General features: G+C 36.2%; 1 protein-coding gene across 3 annotated transcripts in view; it reads right to left on the minus strand.

Moving 5' to 3' along the window:
• Positions 1 to 20,058, minus strand: part of ZNF292 (zinc finger protein 292) — a 91,446-nt gene that overhangs the window by 50,547 nt on the left and 20,841 nt on the right. The gene's annotated exons all lie outside the window — the stretch shown is intronic.

Here is a 20,058-nt window from a genome sequence, read left to right on the forward strand (position 1 = left end):
TACAGACTAGGCACTGTTTTGAGAGATTTACATGTAATACCTATTAGCAATTAAATAAATTACAGTACTATATTAAAATTGGACAAACTGGGATACAAAAAGATTAAAGTAACAACTCCAACACTACAGAGCTAGTTAAGAGGCAGAGAAGAGATTCAAACCCTAACAGCTTGACTTTAGGGTTTAAATTCTATGTTCTACATTTCTGGAGAAATTTTTGATTCACAGTCAAATTCACAAATTTGAAGACCTATCATGTAAGAGAAGAGTAAATTTTATTCTGTGTGGTCTCCCAAAACAAACCAGGACCACTAGGTTAAAGTTTGAAGGAGATATATTTCTGCTTCCTCTGAGGCAGAGCCATCAAACAGAGTTAACCAAAACAGGACAGGTTAGCCTCTTGGGACAAGAGGATCTACCACAGTTATTCAAGCAGGAGCAAGATGACTCTTGAGTTCAGGATGCTGTAGGAGAGTCATATTCTGGAGACATTTTATCATGGTGGAAGAGACTACACTTACTGTGGTATGTGTGGGGGTGTCCTAAAGCAGTGGTTCATAGAGGTTTTGATTGCTCTATTATTTTTAAATTATTTAAATTAGCTTCTGATATTTAAAAACAAGTTTTTTAAAGGTGGGAGAGCGACAGAGGGAGAGGGAGAGAATCTTAAGCAGGCTCCACACCCAGCATGGAGCCCGAGGTGGGTTCAATCTCACAACCTAAGATCATGACCTGAGCTGAAATCAAGAGTCGGACGCTTAACCAACTGAGCTACCCAGGAGCCCCTAAAAATAAGTTTTCCATAAAATTTGGATTTCTGGCTTTTCTTTCTAAAAAATTTAGGAATTCTGGCAACTTTGGGCCCATATTCCACTATGACAATAACTGGCTGGAACTGAGTGATAAGCCAAGGTCCTCGGACATAAACTCTCTGGTTGCTACAAGCCTCAACTAGTTGTCTCCCTCTTTAAGAGACCTACTGCACCCCTACAAAGTATCTGTGGTTACAGCTTCTACTCTGTGGCATTATGGAGCAAGCTTAGAGAAGAGAAAGAAATGTAAGTAAAAGAAAGGTTAACAGATCATGCTCTAACAGGATCTCCAAAGCAGTGTTTTGCAACCTCTTTTTCCTTATCATCCCTTCCTAAGGAAACTTTTGATTTTTCTTCCCTAATTATCCCCCATCTCCAATGAAATTTTAATACCCAGATGTATACCTGTTTATGGGTCACAAACTATTATAATATCTAAGTTTTTCTCTTGAAGAGCCCATTTTCACCCCGTTGGGAATAAAAATGCACACTTTAACATTATGGCTCTTAAACTTATTTCTCATTATCTAAGTCAGCAGAGACTGGAACATATATACTCTAGGGAGAAAGACAGTATTGATTAACTTCCAGCAGCTTCCTTTTGTTCCTCTAAGGATTATTAGGTGAGAAAACAAAAGAATTTTGAATAAAACTACAGTAGTGTTAAATTTAATGAGCATGAGGACTAAATCACATTACTGTTCCATGTAAAGCTGAGACTAGTGGAGCATTGGATATGTTTATACTGTTATATTCAGTTCCAATTTATATCTAGGATTGTCTAGAGTAGAAGCCTTCAAAAGTTTTGACCTCATGAATCTTTATTCTCTTAAAAATTACTGGACACTGGGGAGGGTATATGCTATGGTGAGAGCTGTGAATTGTGTAAGACTGATGAATCACAGACCTGTACCTCTAAAACAAATAATACATTATATGTTAAAAAAAAAAAAAAAAAAAAAGATAGTAGGAAGGGAAAAATGAAGAGGGGGAAATCGGAGGGGGAGATGAACCATGAGAGACTATGGACTCTGAGAAACAAACTGAGGGTTCTAGACGGGAGGGGGTTGGGGGGATGGGTTAGCCTGGTGATGGGTATTAAAGAGGGCATGTATTGAATGGAGCACTGGGTGTTATATGCAAACAATGAATCATGGAACACTACAACAAAAACTAATGATGTAATGTATGGTGATTAACATAACATAATAAAATAAAATTTAAAAAAAAAGTTAAAAACAAAAAAAATTACTGAGGATACCAGAGATTGTTTTTTATGTGGTTTATAACCATTGATACCATATTTGAAATGAAAACTAAGATTTTTAAACTATACATTTTTTTAAAACACAATCTTTTTTTTTTTTTTTTAAGATTTTATTTGACAGACACACAGCGAGAGAGGGAACACAAGCAGGGGGAGTGGGAGAGGGAGAATAGGCTTCCCGCAGAACAGGGAGCCCGATGCGGGGCTCGATCCCAGGACCCTGAGATCATGACCTGAGGCGAAGGCAGACACTTAACGACTGAGCCACCCAGGCGCCCTTAAACTATACATTTTTTAATGGATTTTAAAAAACAACAATAAACCTATCACGTTACTACAAATAAGATATTTTTAGTGAAAAAACTTTTCAAAAAATTAGTAAAATGAATGCCATTATTTTACATTTTTTAAATTTCTTCAGTGTTTGACTTAGAAAAAACATGATTCACCTATTTCTGCATTTAATCTGTTGCAATATCACACATCTTGTAACCTCTGGAAGACTCCATTGTACACAAGTGAAAGAAGGCAAATACCATCTTATAGTTTTGACCCTTTGGACTCCCTGAGCATTTGGTGTGTAATGCTCTTCAAATTTCGAAGTTATTAAAATTTTAAGGTTTTGTGTAAAAATGGTGGACTGGATACACACATTATTGCACCTTGCTCTCTCCAAATTTCACTAAAACAACAAATTTTTTAAAGTAGCAGGGGTGCCTGGGTGGCTCAGTTGATTAAGCATCTGCCTTCAGCTCAGGTCATGATCCCAGGGTCCTGGGATGGAGCCCTGCGTTGGGCTCCCTGCTCAGCGGGGAGTCTGCTTCTTTGTGCACATGTGCACTCTCTCTCTCAAATAAATAAAATAAAATAATAAAGTAGCATAAGGCCACATAAACTAAGAAAATAGAAATGGAGGAAAGAGAAACAAAATTTTAAACACTTAAAAGCATATAGAAGAGTGGCACTCTAAAAGTGACTCCTAAGGAGACTTTACATAAAGACACTAACTGGAGGAACACCAAAGGGCTCAAGAATTGGGAGCACTAGGTGCCTCTAGAAATGCGGGTCAAGGTGGGTCTAGGAAGAGGACTGGTTGAAAGTCTATTTAAGCGGTTAAGCCTCTCTGATTTCCTAGACCCTCTCCACAGTTAGGTGACCCAAGCTAGGAACTATTCCTCTCTATTGCCAGCAGAAGCTATTCTGTAGAGAAGTTTTCTTTCTTTCTTTCCTTTTTTTTTTTTAAAAAAAAAAAATAATAAAGGTGTCTATACACAATTGAGGGGGGTATCTTTCTTTTATAACAGGGCATTAAGTCAACTTTACACACTGACGACAGAGGCAGCTCCCTTTCTCAAGTCCTCTTCCCAAAATCATTGCCAGAACCTCCAGAGCCTTTAGTGGAGTCCTTCTCTGGGAACTCAAGAGAAAAGACCCAAATATTCTACCAGGCTTTTCCCAGGAAAAAAAAACCCAGCTAGGTTCCCTTATGGTGAAGACAACAAACGCCATTTGGGGGCTTGGAGCTCTGAATCACTTTTTCAGTAGTACATCTTTAAATATGCACAGCCAAGGACCAACTAGACATTTGAGGAAAGCATCTAATAGTGAGAGATCAAAACAAATGGTAAAAAACAAAAACAAAAACAAAACCACACACAACACAAACTCAAAAAAAAAACCACAAAAAACCCCAAAAAACAAGAAAGAAACCTGAAGCAGAGACTATGAGACTATGGGAGAAGACAAAATCCAGAAACTATCATTAATGTCCTCAAAGGTGAGAGAATATATTAGACCTATGAACAAAACACCATATCATATTTAGAAAAAAAGATTTAATTAAACATAATAGAAATGAAATCCTCAAAGAGCTAGAAGACAAACTGAGGAAATGTCGCCAGCAAGTAAAATAAAAGGGATAGGAGAGAAAAGACAAGAAAATGTGGAGAACAGTGCTCAAGGCCCCATAATTAACAACAGGAATTCCAGAAAGTCAAAACAGAGAAATGGAAGGGAAGAAATCAAAGAACTAATTCAAGTAAATTTCCAAGAATCTAAGGACATGTATTTTAATGGAAAGACCCACTGAGTGCCCATCACAATTGCTGAAAGTAGACCTACACCAAGGTACTTTTTCATAAAATTTCAGAGCTCAAGGACAAAGAGGATCAAAATAAGCTTAAAGGAGGAAATAGTAGACTTCTCAACAGCAGCACTGAAGCCAAAGGAAAATGAAGCACTGTATTAAAAACTGAGGGGAAATTATTTCTATCCAACCATCATAAGTATTAAGACAGCAAAGTTATTTTCAGACATGCAAGTTCTCAAAAATTTCACCTTCTAAGCACATTTTTCCAGGATGCTACTGAAGAGGGAATTTTGCCAAAATTAGAATAAAGCAGGAAAGAACTGAGAATGATATCCAAGAAGGTAATCTAACAAAGAGAGAGGTGATGAAGATCCAAGAAGAAAGCTGTGTAACAGGCCTGAAGAATAACTGCAACCTAATGGTTCTAGCAGAAATTTCTTCAAGAGAACTTGATAAACTACCTAATGTGCCTGAATAAGCTGAGAGGAGATTTACACAACTGAGGGAAGAGTTTGGATTCAATTAGCAATACATACACAGAAAATTCAGCTAAGGCAGTAAGTCTACAGAAAATGGCAAACAATTAGAGAATGAACATTCTTTACAAACACAAATAAAATATTTACAAAAACTAACCACAAACCAGTCAGTCACACACACACACACAAAAACACACAAACAATTAATGTCATACATTTCATTCTTTGAACACAGTGAAATAAATTTAGAAACAATTATCACAAGAATACCCTATAAGGAAAACTACAAACTTGAAAATCTTTAAAAGTACTTCTAAATCATGGCTAAGAAATCATAACAGAAATCAGAGAATAATACTTAGACTTGAACCATAGCAAAACACAACGTATCAAAATTTGTAGGATGCAGCTAAAGCAATCTAAAAAGGGAAATTTATAGATGCAAATGTTTATACTCCAACTTCTGCTATAGAGTTTTTTCTTTAAAAAAAAAAAAAACCGACACATTTGTTTCAACACAGTATGAGCAAGACATGAATTTCCCACTTGCTTATGTGTGATTTTTTTTGGTGAGAAACATCAGGTAAAAGCTGAAAACTGAACCCAGTGGAACTGAGCTATGCAGGAATATGCAAAATACACACAACTAAAAACATGTACCATCTATCTCAGTTCACCAGGTGTGTTGAACCACACTACACACACATGGTATTACACTTTCCGTCCAATGTCAGAGAACTCTCCTTCCACCACCTCACAGTAACTCGAAAGCTGTATCCCTTTTGACACCTACTTCCACAAGCAAACTTCAGGTCTTTTTCAAGGTCAAGTACCACATTCATTTTAGTACTTATGTATGTCCTAACCACTAAATGTATATAAAACAGTACTACTGTTTTTATAAGGTTCTCTGTGGGGGGAGGGGAGGGAGGAAGGAAAGGAGGGAGAGATGGAAAAGGAGGGAGGGAAGGAGAGAAAAGGAGGGAGGAAGGGATGGAGGGAGAGACATGAAGTTTTTGAATGTTATGCCTCTAACCCCATTTTCTCCATGAACCCTGTGATTTTTGTTGTGCAATTCTGCACAACAAGGTGATTGCTAGAAATACATAGTGATAAAGCAAAACTGACTGCATTAGAAAAGATATAATGAAAAACACTTAGAGAGGATATTATTGGGACAAATACAGAAGTCTAAACATATACTGTAATTAGATAATATTAATGTTAGATAACATTAATATTATCTAATTACAGTATATGTAATATACTGTATAAAACCACCAGCAGAATTAATAATATTAAATCTCCCAAGTGTGATGACTGCCTTTGGCCTTAGGATATAAAAATAGAAGGGGGACAATGTCATGACGCCTGCTAACTTTAAAAATCCAGGAAAAAGAGAAAAGAAAGTGTGAGACAAAGCAAATAGAGCAAAATGTTAACCAGCAAATCTTGTGAAAGGTATCCATTGTACTATTTTGTAATTTTTCTGTAATAAAAAAGATTTTTTGTGATTATGCAGAAATTTGTGAAAACTAAGTAGCCAACTTAAGCCAACTTAACTTAGACAATGAACAGAATAAACTCAAAGTACAATAATTTTTTAAAAGTAAAAAAAGGATAAGAAATAAATGAAATAGAAACTAAAGATACAAGAGAAAGGATCAACAAATCCAAACACTGATCATTTGAAAAGATTAAAAAAGAAATCTTTTGACGAAATTTATCCAAAAAAAAAAACCCAAAAAACACAAAGCACAAATACAGAATTAGGAATGAGAAAGAGAACACAACTACAGAAGCAATACAATTTTTAAACTCTTAATACATTAAATAACCTTATTTCTTATTTGAAATGCTTAAAAATCTTTTTTTTTTTTTTTACTTAATTGATTTTTAATGAAAAAGCTTAAAAATCTGAATGGGAAGTATTTTAGAAAAAGTTTCTAAAACTATCTCAAAAAGAAGTAGAAACAGTCCTTTACCCACTAAAGAACCTGAATCCAGTTAAATAAAAAAAATCACCAAATTTTTACAGGAAAATCCTGCAATCTGTTAGAAAAAAGATCATCTCTTTATTATAGAAACTTTTGGAAAAAAGGAGAAAATGGAGGGAAAGAAAACTCTCCCAATTCATTGTTTGAGGCTACTATAAACTTGAAAACTGGGCATACGTAGCATGAGAAAGGAAAATCACAGGCAAACTCACTCACAAGCAGAGATTTTAAAATCCTAAATGTTGGGCGCCTGGGTGACTCAGTTGGTTAAGCGTCTGCCTTTGGCTCAGGAAATGATCTCAGCGTCCTGAGATGGAGCCCCACATTGGAGCCTGCTTCTCCCTCTCCCTCTGCCTGCTACTCCCCCTGCTTGTACTCTCTATCAAATAAATAAATAAAATTTAAAAAAAAATCCTAAATGTTACTAAATCAAATCCTACAATAAACATTTAAAAATTTTAAAAATATTTTGAAACAATCACAAAGTTACAGAAAAGTTGGAAATACAGTACAGAGAAAAATTTTCCCTGAACCATTTGGAAGTTAGTTGCCAACCTAATGCCCCACTGCCTTTAAATATTTGTGTGTATTTCCTACAAACAAGGACCTCCTATGTCAACAGAGTATGACCATGAAAATCAGGAAATAAATATTGATAAGTTAATGCCATTTAATTCTCAGACACCATTCAAGTGTGCCAATTATCCCAATCATTCCTTGTAGAGAAAAGGATAGAGTTCAGAACCATGCAATGTATTTAGTTATTATTTAGGACCATTATACTATCAAAGATTATGGGCCAGTTATTTTGTAGAATGTCCCTTAATTTGGGTTTGGTATTTTCCTGTAATTGTATTCATGTTATGCATTTTAGCAGGAATACCACAGAAGTGATAGTGATTTCTTCTCATTGTATCGCATTGTATTAAATGGTACCTGATTTCAGTCTGTCCCATTAGGACATTCCTTTTGATCACTTGATTAAAGCAGGGTCTGCCCTCCTTCTGGGTTCTGACTTAGTATGCTGGAATTGGCTGTCTCTCTAGGTAATTCCACCCTCCCCCAACCACCCTTCTCCTCTGCTTAGGCTCTGACAGAAATGCCCCTCTGCAGAAATGCACCCCTTACCCTGGTCTGGCTGTGAAGCCCCACCTCAGGCTGCTCCCTTCCCCCTTCATGGATGCTCTCTACTCATTACACTTGGGTTCTAAATCTCCACACACAGCCATGTGAGCCATCTCCCTATGAAGCATATGTCATCCTAACTGGGCCCTGACTCCTGCCCCACTGAGCTGCTACTCTGTGCAGACACCCTCCCTGCCCAATCTGGGCTCTAACACTCACTGTGGGTCAATGCAGCACCCCTGCTCCCATCCCCAGATTACCTACTTCACCCTAAGCAATGGATTAAAGATAAGGACTGAGTTATTCGGGATGGAAAGAATGGCTACAATGTATTTTTAAAAAGTATTCTGGACCCAGTAGGATTTATCCTAGCAATACAAGGACAGTTTGAAATTAGAAAAATCTATTTACTAATTTACCATAATAATAGATTTAAAGGGGACACTATATGATTATTTCAATAATTACTCAAAAAAGAACATATAAAAATGCAACCCATTCAAGGTAAAGAAAAAAAATAAAACCTTCTTTGCAACAATGAATAAAAGGAAAGCTCCTCAACATAACTGAGGGTATTCAGTAAAACCCACAGCAAATCTCATACTTACAGGTGAAATGTTAAAAATATTTCCCTTTAAAGTCAGAAACCAAATAAAAATGCCTGCTATCATTGCTTCTATTCAACATTGTAGGGCTAATCAGTGTAGTAAGAAAACAAGTTTAAGTAATAAAGGCTGGATAGGAAAAAAAAAATCACTTATCAGGGCACCTGGGTGGCTCAGTCAGTTAAGTGACTGACTCTTGGTTTCTGCTCGGGTCAAGATCTCAGAGTCCTGAGATTGAGCCCCACTATGGGCTCCGCACTAGACATGGAGCCTGCTTAAGATTCTTTCTCCCCGCTCTCCCTCTGCCCCTCCCCCTGCTGGTGTGCGCACACACGCTCTAATAAATAAATTTTTTTTTTAAATGTCATTACTGCAGACAATGCATACGTAAGAAGTTGAAGGGAATTCAGTATAGTTGCAGGGTTATCAAGTCAATGCAAAAAATCAATTCTGTTCACAAGTAAATAAGTAGAAAACATAACTGTTAAAAAAATACCACTCACAAAACCCATGACTACCTAGGAATAAATTTAACAAAATATTTTTAGGATCTTGTCAGAAAAAAAATATGAAACTTCACTTAAAGACATAAAAGAAGGCCTGAATAATGAAGTAACCTCATTCATGGATGTAGTAAGATAAAATTAATAAAGATGGCAATGTGACCCAAATTTAATCTATAAAATCAAAGCAATGTCAATGAAATTCCCCATAGGATTTTTCATATAACTTGGTAAGTTGATTTTAAGATTCATACAAAAGGACAAACCAATTTTGAAGAGCCAGGTGGCAGTATCTGCCCTAATGAGATAGCAAAACTTATCCTAAAGATAAACTAAGAGAATGTGATATTGGTACAGATACAGATGATAGAAGAGAATCAGAGCTTTAAAAGAGCGCTACTAGGTATACATAGGAGCTTGGTACATAAAAGATGTGCCATTAGAAACCAGTGAGTAGGGGCACGTGAGTGGCTCAGATGGTTAGGCGTCTGCCTTCGGCTCAGGGCATGATCTCTAGGTCCTGGGATCGAGTCCCATGTCCGGCTCCTGGCTCAGCCTCTCCCCCTGAATCTCTCTGAGTGTCAAATGAATAGATCTTTAAAATAAATAAATAAAATTAAAAAAAAAAAAAAACAGTGAGTAAAGTACAGACTCTTCCTTAAAAAACAATGAAACCACCAGTTATCCAGGGGGAAAAAATTACAACTATTCCCAGCACACAGCAAAATTATACCCTATATGGATCGAATACAAAAACGGGAAAAGTAATACTTTAAAACTGTAAGAAGAAAACATAAGAGGAGAATATCTTCTTAAATGAAGGGAAAATGAAGGACTTCTTAAATAAGACACAAAATACAAAACCATAAAGGAAGACAATGACAACTGCAGCAACATTAAAATGTAAAACTTCTGTTCATCAAAACCCCACAAAAAATCAAATGAAAAGCCACGAACTGGGAAGAAATATCTGGAATCCATATTCCCAAAGAATACTTATTAATATATTCATTAACATAAAAATAACTCTTACAAATCACTTTAAAAAAAAAAAAGAAAAGAAACACACACAATCCAACTGAAATGGGCCAAGGATAGAAACAATTAGCTAGATGGCTAATCCAGTATAAAGATAAAATTGTGATCAACTAAAATCCCAGGAAGACTTTGGGGTAAAAGGTACCTCTGACTAGAATTGGTGAAAGTGAAATGTTAAAATCATTTCCCTTTAAAGTCTGAAACAAAACAAAAATGCCTGCTACCACTGTTTCTATTCAACACCATAGGACTAATAAGTGCAATTCAAAAAAGAAATGAAAGTCATAAAGACTGGAAAGGAAAAATAAAAATGTCATTACGGCGGACAATGCAAATACATAAGAGGTCCAAGAGAATTCCAACTACCAAGCTTGTCAGAAGTCTGACTTAAAGAACTGATGTTCATCTACATCACTTAAACTCCCAAGTCCGCCTCTGTATCTCAGGTTTGAGCTTTCCATCACCATATTTTCTTCTGAGGATGCTTTTATATACCTTTCTCCTAAACGAGAATTCAGGAGAGTCTCTTACTTAAAATGAAATCCAAGATCATTTTATCATCTTACTTCAATATAGATGCTATAAACACTCACTCTCCAGAGTTTCTCAGACTCCAAGGCCTATTTTCTTTGCAGCACTTAGGTGGCATGAACATCATGATCTCCAATTTCCTATTCCCTACCCTGACATAGCCCAGTTCTTGTAGAGTGTATCTTTTGCAATAAGGAAGGCTTACACATGCAACCAGATCAGTTTCTTGGTGTAGAGGGTGTCAATATTGGATCAATATGAACATGTCTGATACTAAACTATTCACAATGCTCACAAGTGACTAACTTCCTATGAAACTCGATGTAATGGAAGTAGTGAAAAAAAAAAAAATGCCTACTACATAACCTAGAGTAGGAATGTTTTTAGATCCCATCCAATGAACTAATTCTCATAATGCTATATAATCATTTCTGTACATAGGGCACCCTAAAAAGGACAATTTTGACTTTGTATTTATATTCCAAGAACCATAAGGGCATATGTCTGGCAGACCTGTACCTTTATATCATGATTCCAATAGTCAAACAGTCATAGTGAAGGGAAGCATATGGCTCAAGTCTAGAGGGATGACTTTATTCCAACATATAGCTAAATGCCACACAGGAGGTCCAAAATCCTGCAGGGGGAAAAAACAAACAAACAAACACCCTCTACACAGAATTTAACCCTAGTATATCCAGGAACCTACAAACCCATTTGCACATAACCATATTCAAAGAAGCAGAGTCAAGATGCCATAAATAACAACAGCATGAGTTTCAATCTGAACTTGCTGGGGCTCAGCCAGAAAAGGTACCAGAGTCTACTGGGTATGTCTATCGTGGGCCAATGCCACATATATGATATCCCCACTGCTACGGACTGAATACACGCGCCCCTCAAAATTCATATGCTGAAATACTAACTCCCAAGATGATGGTATTAGGAGGTGGGGCCTCTGAGAAGTGATTAGGTCTCTTGAGGGTAGAGCCCTCATGAATGTGAGTGTGCCCTTATAAAAGAGGTTCAAGAAAACTCCTTTGCCCTTTCCACCATGTGAGACACAGCAAGGCGGCACTGTCTATGAACTGCAAGTAGGCTCTCACCAGACACTGATTCTGCCAGTGCCCTGATCCTGGACTCTCCAGCCTGAACTGTGAGAAATGAATTTCTGTTGTTTTTAAGCTACACAGTTTATGGTATTTTTGTTATAGAAGCCCAAATGGACTAGTATACTTACCTTAGAACATGAAATACAATTGCAGGTAGCCCAGCTTAAAAGATGCTCAATTTCTTTCATTTCTGTAACTTTTAATAACTATCCTGGATGGCAATAAAATTAATTAGAAACCAGTTTTCCCCTAGTCACTTTCATTATACTCAATGATCCACAAGGAGCTTTGATTTAAAACAAATTAAAAAGTTACTTCTTCCCAGGAAAAATGTTAATCAACATAAGCTGAGCTATGAAGGGATGTGATCCATTCTCAACATAACAAATGGTACTGGTACAATTGGATATTCACATGCATAAAAAGGAAATGAGACATTTACATCACATATAAAAATTAACTCAAAATGGACCATACTTAAATGAACAGCCAAACCTATAAAACTCCTAGAAGAAAATGTAGGATAAAATCTTAGTGACAAAGGATTAGGATAAGAGTTCATAGATACAACACTAAAAGTGTGATCTTTATAAAAAGGAACAGCTGAATTGGATTTTATCAAAATTAAAAATTTTGCACTTCAAAAAATGCCATTAAAAAATGAAAAGACACAAATTCAGTAAAGTTGCAAGGTATGAAACCAAAATACAAAAATCAGATGTAAGACATCAATTAAAGAAATTGCAAAAGATACAGTTTTCCCGTTATCTGAAAGTTCGCTTTATGCTACTAGGCTTTTACTGAAGACCTACATTAGTACCTGTTTTCACTAACTGAAAGAAATCTGAAGAGGATTTTTGCTTTTATGAAATGGTAATTGCTTCTTCACTTTACACAATTTTGGCTTATGAAAAGTTTCGTAAGAATGCTCTACTCTGGATAGTGGGAGAAACCTGTAAATGCAAAGATTAAGTCCATGCTCATGGATTGGAAGAATATTGTTAAAATGTCTGTAAATACCCAAAGCAATCCACATACTTAATGCAATCCTATCAAAATTCCAATGACATCTGCCACAGAGAAAGAACAAACAATCCTAAAATTTGTATGGAACCACAAAAGACCCCAAATTACCAAAGCAATCCTGAGAAAGAACAAAGATGGACACATAACATTTCCTGGTTTCCAAACTGTATTATGAAGCTAGAGTAATCAAGACAGTATGGCACTGGCATAAAAACAGACAAAGAGATCAATGGAATGTAATAGAGAGCCTGGAAATAAACCCATATATATATGGCCAACTAATATTTTGACAAGGGTGCCAAGAACACACAATGGGGAAAGACTCTTCAATAAATGGTCTCTTCATTAAATGGTCTCTTCAATAAATGGTCTTGAGAAAACTGAATATTCACATACAAAAGAATGAAATTGGGACTCCTATCTCATACCATTCACAAAAACAAACCTGAAAATATATTGAGGACATAAATGTAGATAAGACCTGAAACCATAAAATTCCTAGAAGAAAACAAAACAAAACTCCTTGACACTGGTCTTAGCAATGACTTTTTTTGGCTACGACACCAAAGGCACAGGCAACAAAAGCAAAAATGGAGGAGTGGGACTACATCAAACTAAAAAGCTTCTGTACAGCAAAGGAAACAATCAACAAAATTAAGAGGAAACATGAAATGAGAGAAAATATTTGCAAATCATATATCTGATAAGGGGGTTGATACCGGAAATATATATATCTGAAATATATAAGGAACTCATACAACTTGGTAACGACAACAAAAAATCCAATTAAAAAATGGGCAAAGGACCTGGAAACATTTTTCCAAAGGATACAAATGGCCAACAGGTATATAAAAAGGTGCTCAACATCATTAATCAGGGAATGCAAATCAAAACCACAATGCGATACCACCTCACACCTAGTATCAGAAAGATAAGAGATAAGTGTTGACGATGGGTGGAGAAAAAAGAACCCATGTACACTACTGGTGGGAATGTAAATTGGTATAGCCATTATGGAAAACAGTATGGGGTTTCTCAGAAAATTAAAAATGGGGCTACCACATGATCTAGCAATCCCACCTCTGGGTATATACCCGAAGGAAATGAAATCAGTATCTCAAAGAGGTATCTGCACTTCCATATTCACTGCAGCATTACTCACAATAGCCAATATATGGAAATAACCTAACTGTTGGCAAATGAATAAATAAATGTGATATATATTCAACACAGAATATTATTCAGCCATAAAAAAAAAAAGAAAATCCTGCTATTTGCTACAATATATATGAACCCAGAGGACATTATGCTAAATGAAACAGGCCAAACACAGAAAGTCAAATAGTGTAATGACGTCACTCATACACCGAACCTTTAAAAAAAAGTCAAACTCACAGAAACAGAGAATATAGAGTGGTGGTTGCCAGTGACTGGAGGTGGTGGTGAGGGAAACAGAAATGCTGACCAAAGAGTATATAAACTTTCAGTTATAAGATGAACAGATTCTGGGGAACTAATGTTTAGCATGATGACTAGAGTTAATATGTATTGTATACTTCAAATTTGTTAAGAGAGTAAATCATAAGCGTTCTCAACGCACGCACACACACGCAATTGGCAACTGTGAGGTGATGAATGTTTTAATTAACTTGACTGTAATCATTTCATAATGTATATATCAAATCATCATCTTGTACACCTTAAATATATATAATTTTATCTGTCAATTATACCTCAAAAAAAACGGAGAGTAAAAACATTTCTCATTTTAAAAAAAGTTAAAAAAATGAAAAGAGGCACAGGCTGGAAGAAAATGTTTTTAAGTGATATTATCAGATAACGTAGAATACATAAACAACTATTACAACTCCATAATAAAAAGACAAATGACCCCTCAAAAATAGGCAAAGGTTTTAAATGGACAGTTTGTCAAAGAAAACAAATGGCTTAAAAAGTACATGCTGTATCATTAGTCATCAGGGAAATGCAAATTAAACTACAAGAAACCACTGCATATCCACTAGAATGGCTTTAATTAAAAAGACAATACCAAGTTTTGGTGAGGATATAGAGAAAGTTTGTTTGGGATTGTTCTGTGGAAGCAGACTTGACAAATTTTAAACAAATTAGTGTCACTTAAGTCATAGATCCCTGGCTGTCTGAATTTTCTAATATAAGTAATCAAATTTACAGAAATAATTTGAAACTAATGAAAAATACCAATCAACATATATTAAACATTGCTTAAACATTAATGGTTCAAAATCATATTACTTTTTAAAAAAACATTAACTATAATTCAGAGGTACCTGACAGAAGGCTTAAAAAATACTTCTAAAATAGAAATTATCTGAAAACTACTTTTACTATAGCACGCTCAATACCCAGATTCAGAGATGGAAAATCAAAACTTTTGAAAGACTTCTTCATTGCAAAGCGTATGTGTAAGAAAAAGAAATTAAACCTCCAGAGTTGCCAGAAATAAAAAGATTACAAGGAAACACCATTTCACCCTGCAAAATAGCAAAAATTATAAAACTTTAAAAACGACCAGTGCTGTAGAATGTTTATCAGTACAGTCTTCTGGAGGTCAAGCTGGCAATACAAACATTTTACATGGGCATAACTGCTAAACTAAAAATTCTGGTTCCACAAAATAATCCTAAACAAATACTGTCACATACATGCAAAAATAGAGATATAAGGGTATTTTGACATTTCCTGTAGTCCAAAATATTGGAAATAACATAAATGTCACTAATAGAAGACACTTTAATAAGTTATGGTATGTCCATACTATGAAACGTTTTATTTAAAAAAAATGAAGTAGAGGTGCCTGGCTGGCTCAGTTGGAAAAGTGTGTGACTCTTGATCTTGGTGTCATGAGTTAGAGCCCCATGTTGGGTATAGAGATTACTTAAAAAAAAATAAAATCTTAAGGGGTATCTGGGTGGCTCAGTCATTTAAGAGGCTGCCTTCGGCTCAGGTCATGATCCCAGGGTCCTGGGATAGAGCCCCGCATTGGGCTCCTTGCTTCTCCCTCTGCCTGCTGTTTCCCCTCCCCCGGCTTGTTCTCTCTCTGTCAAATAAATAAATGAAATCTCTTAAAAAATAAATAAATAAAAATCTTTAAAAATTTAAAAAAATAAAATAAAAAGAATGAAGTAGTTTTGAATTTATTGATATGGAATGATGTCCAGGATATATCTATCATAAGGTGGAAAAAAAATGTATGGCACAGAACAATATACATGATCCCACTTTTTAAGCTTGAACATAAAAATACGAATGAATTATACTTATGTGAATACACAGAAAAATGTCTGGAAAGATACTCAATTTTGTAACTAGTTACTTCAGGAGTAAAGAGGGGAACAGGATGGAGAAGATAATAACCTTTGTATTGCTTGGATTTTTAAATAACAAGAATGTTATTTTTATAACTTAAAAAAGGAAACAGTGAAGAAAAAACCGGAATTAGTATTAATACTATGTACTAGAGAGTTGTGACCACCCCCCCCCCACCCCAACCAATGACTTCACTGGCTCCTAGTAAATCAAACTATACAAGCTGTTTATATATGAAAGTCCAATTACTGGAAATGAGTTTTGTATCACCAAAAACTATTAAAGTTGATCAAAAGTAAAACTTATGCTTTAAAGATGTTTTTAGCTATTTAAACATTCCCTTGAAGGAATTTTTTCTTCATTCTTTTTTTTTTTTTTAAGATTTTATTTATTTATTTGACAGAGAGAGAGACAGCGAGAGAGGGAACACAAGCAGGGGGAGTGGGAGAGGGAGAAGCAGGCTTCCCGCTGAGCAGGGAGCCCGATGCGGGGCTCGATCCCAGGACCCTGGGATCATGACCTGAGCCGAAGGCAGACGCTTAACGACTGAGCCACCCAGGTGCCCCATTTTCTTCATTCTTCTTAAAAATATCTATCCACTTGCCTAAAAGCTCCATTTCCCGGTAAATTTCCCTGTAGCAAGCATGGGCATTCTTCACTGCTTTGAGAACTTCAAAATTTTCTAGGATCTTCTATCTTGACACAGTAGTTGAATTTTGTTAATTACTGGGTTTTAGGGTTAGCAAGGGTGTAAAAAAGGAGGGATAACTAGTACATAAAACGTAACCTGTATTTTAAAATTTTTCTTCTAGATAAAAAAACTTGTGCTAAAACACACCCACATGCAAAACACACACACGGACTGGGGTGAAGAGCTATGTCAAAGGAATACATGAGTCAACTGAAACAGCTCCCAATGCCCAAAGCTGGAACAATTTGGGCCAAGAAAATACAATACTGGATTATAACCCAGAGTATACAATAAATATCCATGAATCCATACTGATGTAAATAAGTGACTGAATAAATAAATGCAGGAGAAGAGACAAACCTCCTACAGAAAAAAATTCCCAATAATTTACCTAGATTCCACTCTCAAGGAAGTAGAGTATAACTTCCCACCTCTTAATTGTGGGCTGTATGTACACAGTGACTTTCCAAAGAGTACAGTATGGAAAGAGCTAAAAAAGAATGACTTCACAGTGGAGAAATCTGACAAACAGTGCTAAAGCCAGGTGATCAAGGTGAAGATCAACAGTTAGGTCATGTTGGTAATATGCACCCTTGATATGACTGTGACGACAACGGCACTTTACCTGTGTGGTCTTCCTCCAAAATACCATAAATCCAACCTAATCAAGAGAAAAACATTAGACAAATTCCAATTGAGGAATATTCTAGATAATATCTGACCAGTACTCCTCAAAACTTAAAGTCATCAAAAATAAGAAAAATCTGAGAAATCATCACAGCTCAGAGGAGCCGAAGGAGATATGACAACTAAAAGTTAATGTGGCATCCTGGATGGGATCCTGACAGAAAAAACATTAAGATAAAAACTAAGGAAATCTGAATATAGATTTTAATGATACTGTATCAATATTGGTTAACTGTGACAAATGTACCATACTAATGCAAGATGTGACTAATGTGGGAAACAAACTGTGAGGTATTTGGTAATTCAATGTACTGTCTTCACAATGTTTCTGTAAATTTAAAACTATTTTAATAAAAAATTTATTTAAAAAAAATGATTTGTCAGGTCACCTGGGTGGCTGAGTCGGTTAAGTATCGGACTCTTGATCTCAACCCAGGTCTTGATCTCAGGGTCCTGAGTTCAAGTCCTGTGTTGGGCTTCATGTGGAGCCTACCTCAAAAAGATTCGTATTTATAATTATTTATTTTTAAGATCTGTATTTTTTTTAAGGTGTTATTTATTTACTTGAGAGAGAGAACACAAAAGGGAGAGAGCAAGGGAGAAGCAGACTCCCCAATGAACAGGGAGCCCAATGAGGGGCTCTAACCCAGGACCCCGGGATCATGACCTGAGCCAAAGGCAGATGCTTAACCAACTGAGCCACCCAGGTGCCCCTAAGATTTGTATTTTTAAAAACCCTTCATTATTATACTCATTTTCATATTTGATACTGGCTATTTTTACTTGGTTATCAAACTTGATATTGGCTCTTTCAACACAGTGAACTAAACTTGCTAAAATAATCAGAAGCTAATACAGCTGGCCATTATTAATCTAAACTTGAGAATTTTCTCAGATAATGCAAAAAATTAAGCAATGTTGACATTCTATAAACTAATTTTAACATAAGTATATTTTTAAAATTTTAATCATGTAAGTTGCAAGTTAACGTGGTTGCAAGCTAGAGTTACCTGACTGGCTCTCTTCCATCCTTCCACTGAGATATTCATTAAATCACACTTGGATATACACAATGTTTAAATAGTTAGAAAGTTAAAATACTGGCTAAATATCTGTCAGGCCTCAGGATAAATTAAACAAAGCAGGAGAAGACGACCAGGAAGATGTTAAGAGATTTCTACCTATCTGCCAATGGGAAACTTTACCTTAGAGATCTATTCCAAATTAGGTACCAAAGCAACCTAGTTGTTTCCCTCACCTTACCTTATTGGCTATTTGTACACCTCTCTTTCCAGATGCATTCAGGAGACTACAATTCCCAGGGATGCAAATGAAAAATGGAAACACACAGACTGTGATGGAATCATAAAGAACCAAAACTCACTCTGAGGGAGGAGTTGTTTTTCATGTCCTGTTTCTGGCAAACGATAGATTGCTCAAAATATCCAGGAATAAATTTAAATTACCCAGACATGTTTTGTTTGGCTCATACAGTGTATGGGGGTGCTTCTCCCCCAGACATTTTTAATTAGTTGCCAATATTTCAAAATTGTGATTTTATACTAAGAATCTGGATTTCTAGTCCTTCTTGAGAAACCAGAAGATCTAGCAAACCTAGGCCAGAATTCCCACATAGCAGTAATAAGGAGGTAGTCAGCAATTAGTGAATCTGGGTGGGAACTCTAGTTGCTCATTTTCTTTCCCTACCTAAGTCATTCGTTTTACTTTATATTCCTGGGGTTTGTAGACATTTATTGTCACTGCTGGCAGAGACAAACAGTTAAGTAATGACAGTAGTTTTTAATCCAGAACCAAACTGTATTTGGTCACCAATAAATATAAAACATTTGTCCACGGAATAGGTTTATCCAACAGCCCTTCAGCTGTAGATTTGGCTATGGATGTATGTATTTTCCAGTACTAAGTGGCCAGGCCTTGGAATCCAGAGATTTAGTCAAGTAAATTACTGAACAAGATGATTTTTTTTTTTAAAGATTTTATTTATTTATTTATTTGAGAGAGAAACAGCATGAGAGGGGAGAGGGTCAGAGGGAGAAGCAGGCTCCCCGCTGAGCTGGGAGCCCGACGCAGGACTCGATCCCAGGACTCCGGGATCATGACCTGAGCCGAAGACAGTTGCTTAACCAGCTGAGCCACCCAGGTGCCCTGGACAAGATGATTTTAAAAAAAAAGTTCACTGATACTTATCACGATTGACCTGTACCCATAATTCACAATACTTTTTATGTATTTAAGTCAAAAAGAATTGACAAATTGTTATATGTAAGCACTTTTTACCTAAAAATTTGATCACTATTTTTATTAGGATGAGAAATTCAACACAGGTCCCTTAAATGAAAAAAAGGTAACTTACTCACATAATAACTGTTAAAAACCAGAGTGATGATGGCACAACTGGAATCCTGAACTTACTTGCCCTATTCATCTACTCCATGAAGTCTTGCTGCTAATATAATATAAGTAGTTAGGAAACACTAAGAACCTGACCCAGCAGTGCCTAAACAGGGAGGGCCATGGAAAACAACTCTCTATGGTATAAGAAGAACTGCAGGGGGAGTTGGGGTGTTAGCTGCTGGCTCTCCAGGAAGGAGACATGATGTTTGGGGTGTGCAATGTACATGTCAGGGGAACTATGGTGAGATGGTCACTAAGTTGGGGCTGGGGCTGTGAGCTCACCAAGAGTGTGTCTACTGTGGGCACTCAATCTGGGGCAGAGGACCACTGGAT

This window comes from Halichoerus grypus, chromosome 9 (assembly GCF_964656455.1).
Source record: "Halichoerus grypus chromosome 9, mHalGry1.hap1.1, whole genome shotgun sequence".
NCBI classification, from domain to species: Eukaryota; Metazoa; Chordata; class Mammalia; order Carnivora; family Phocidae; genus Halichoerus; species Halichoerus grypus.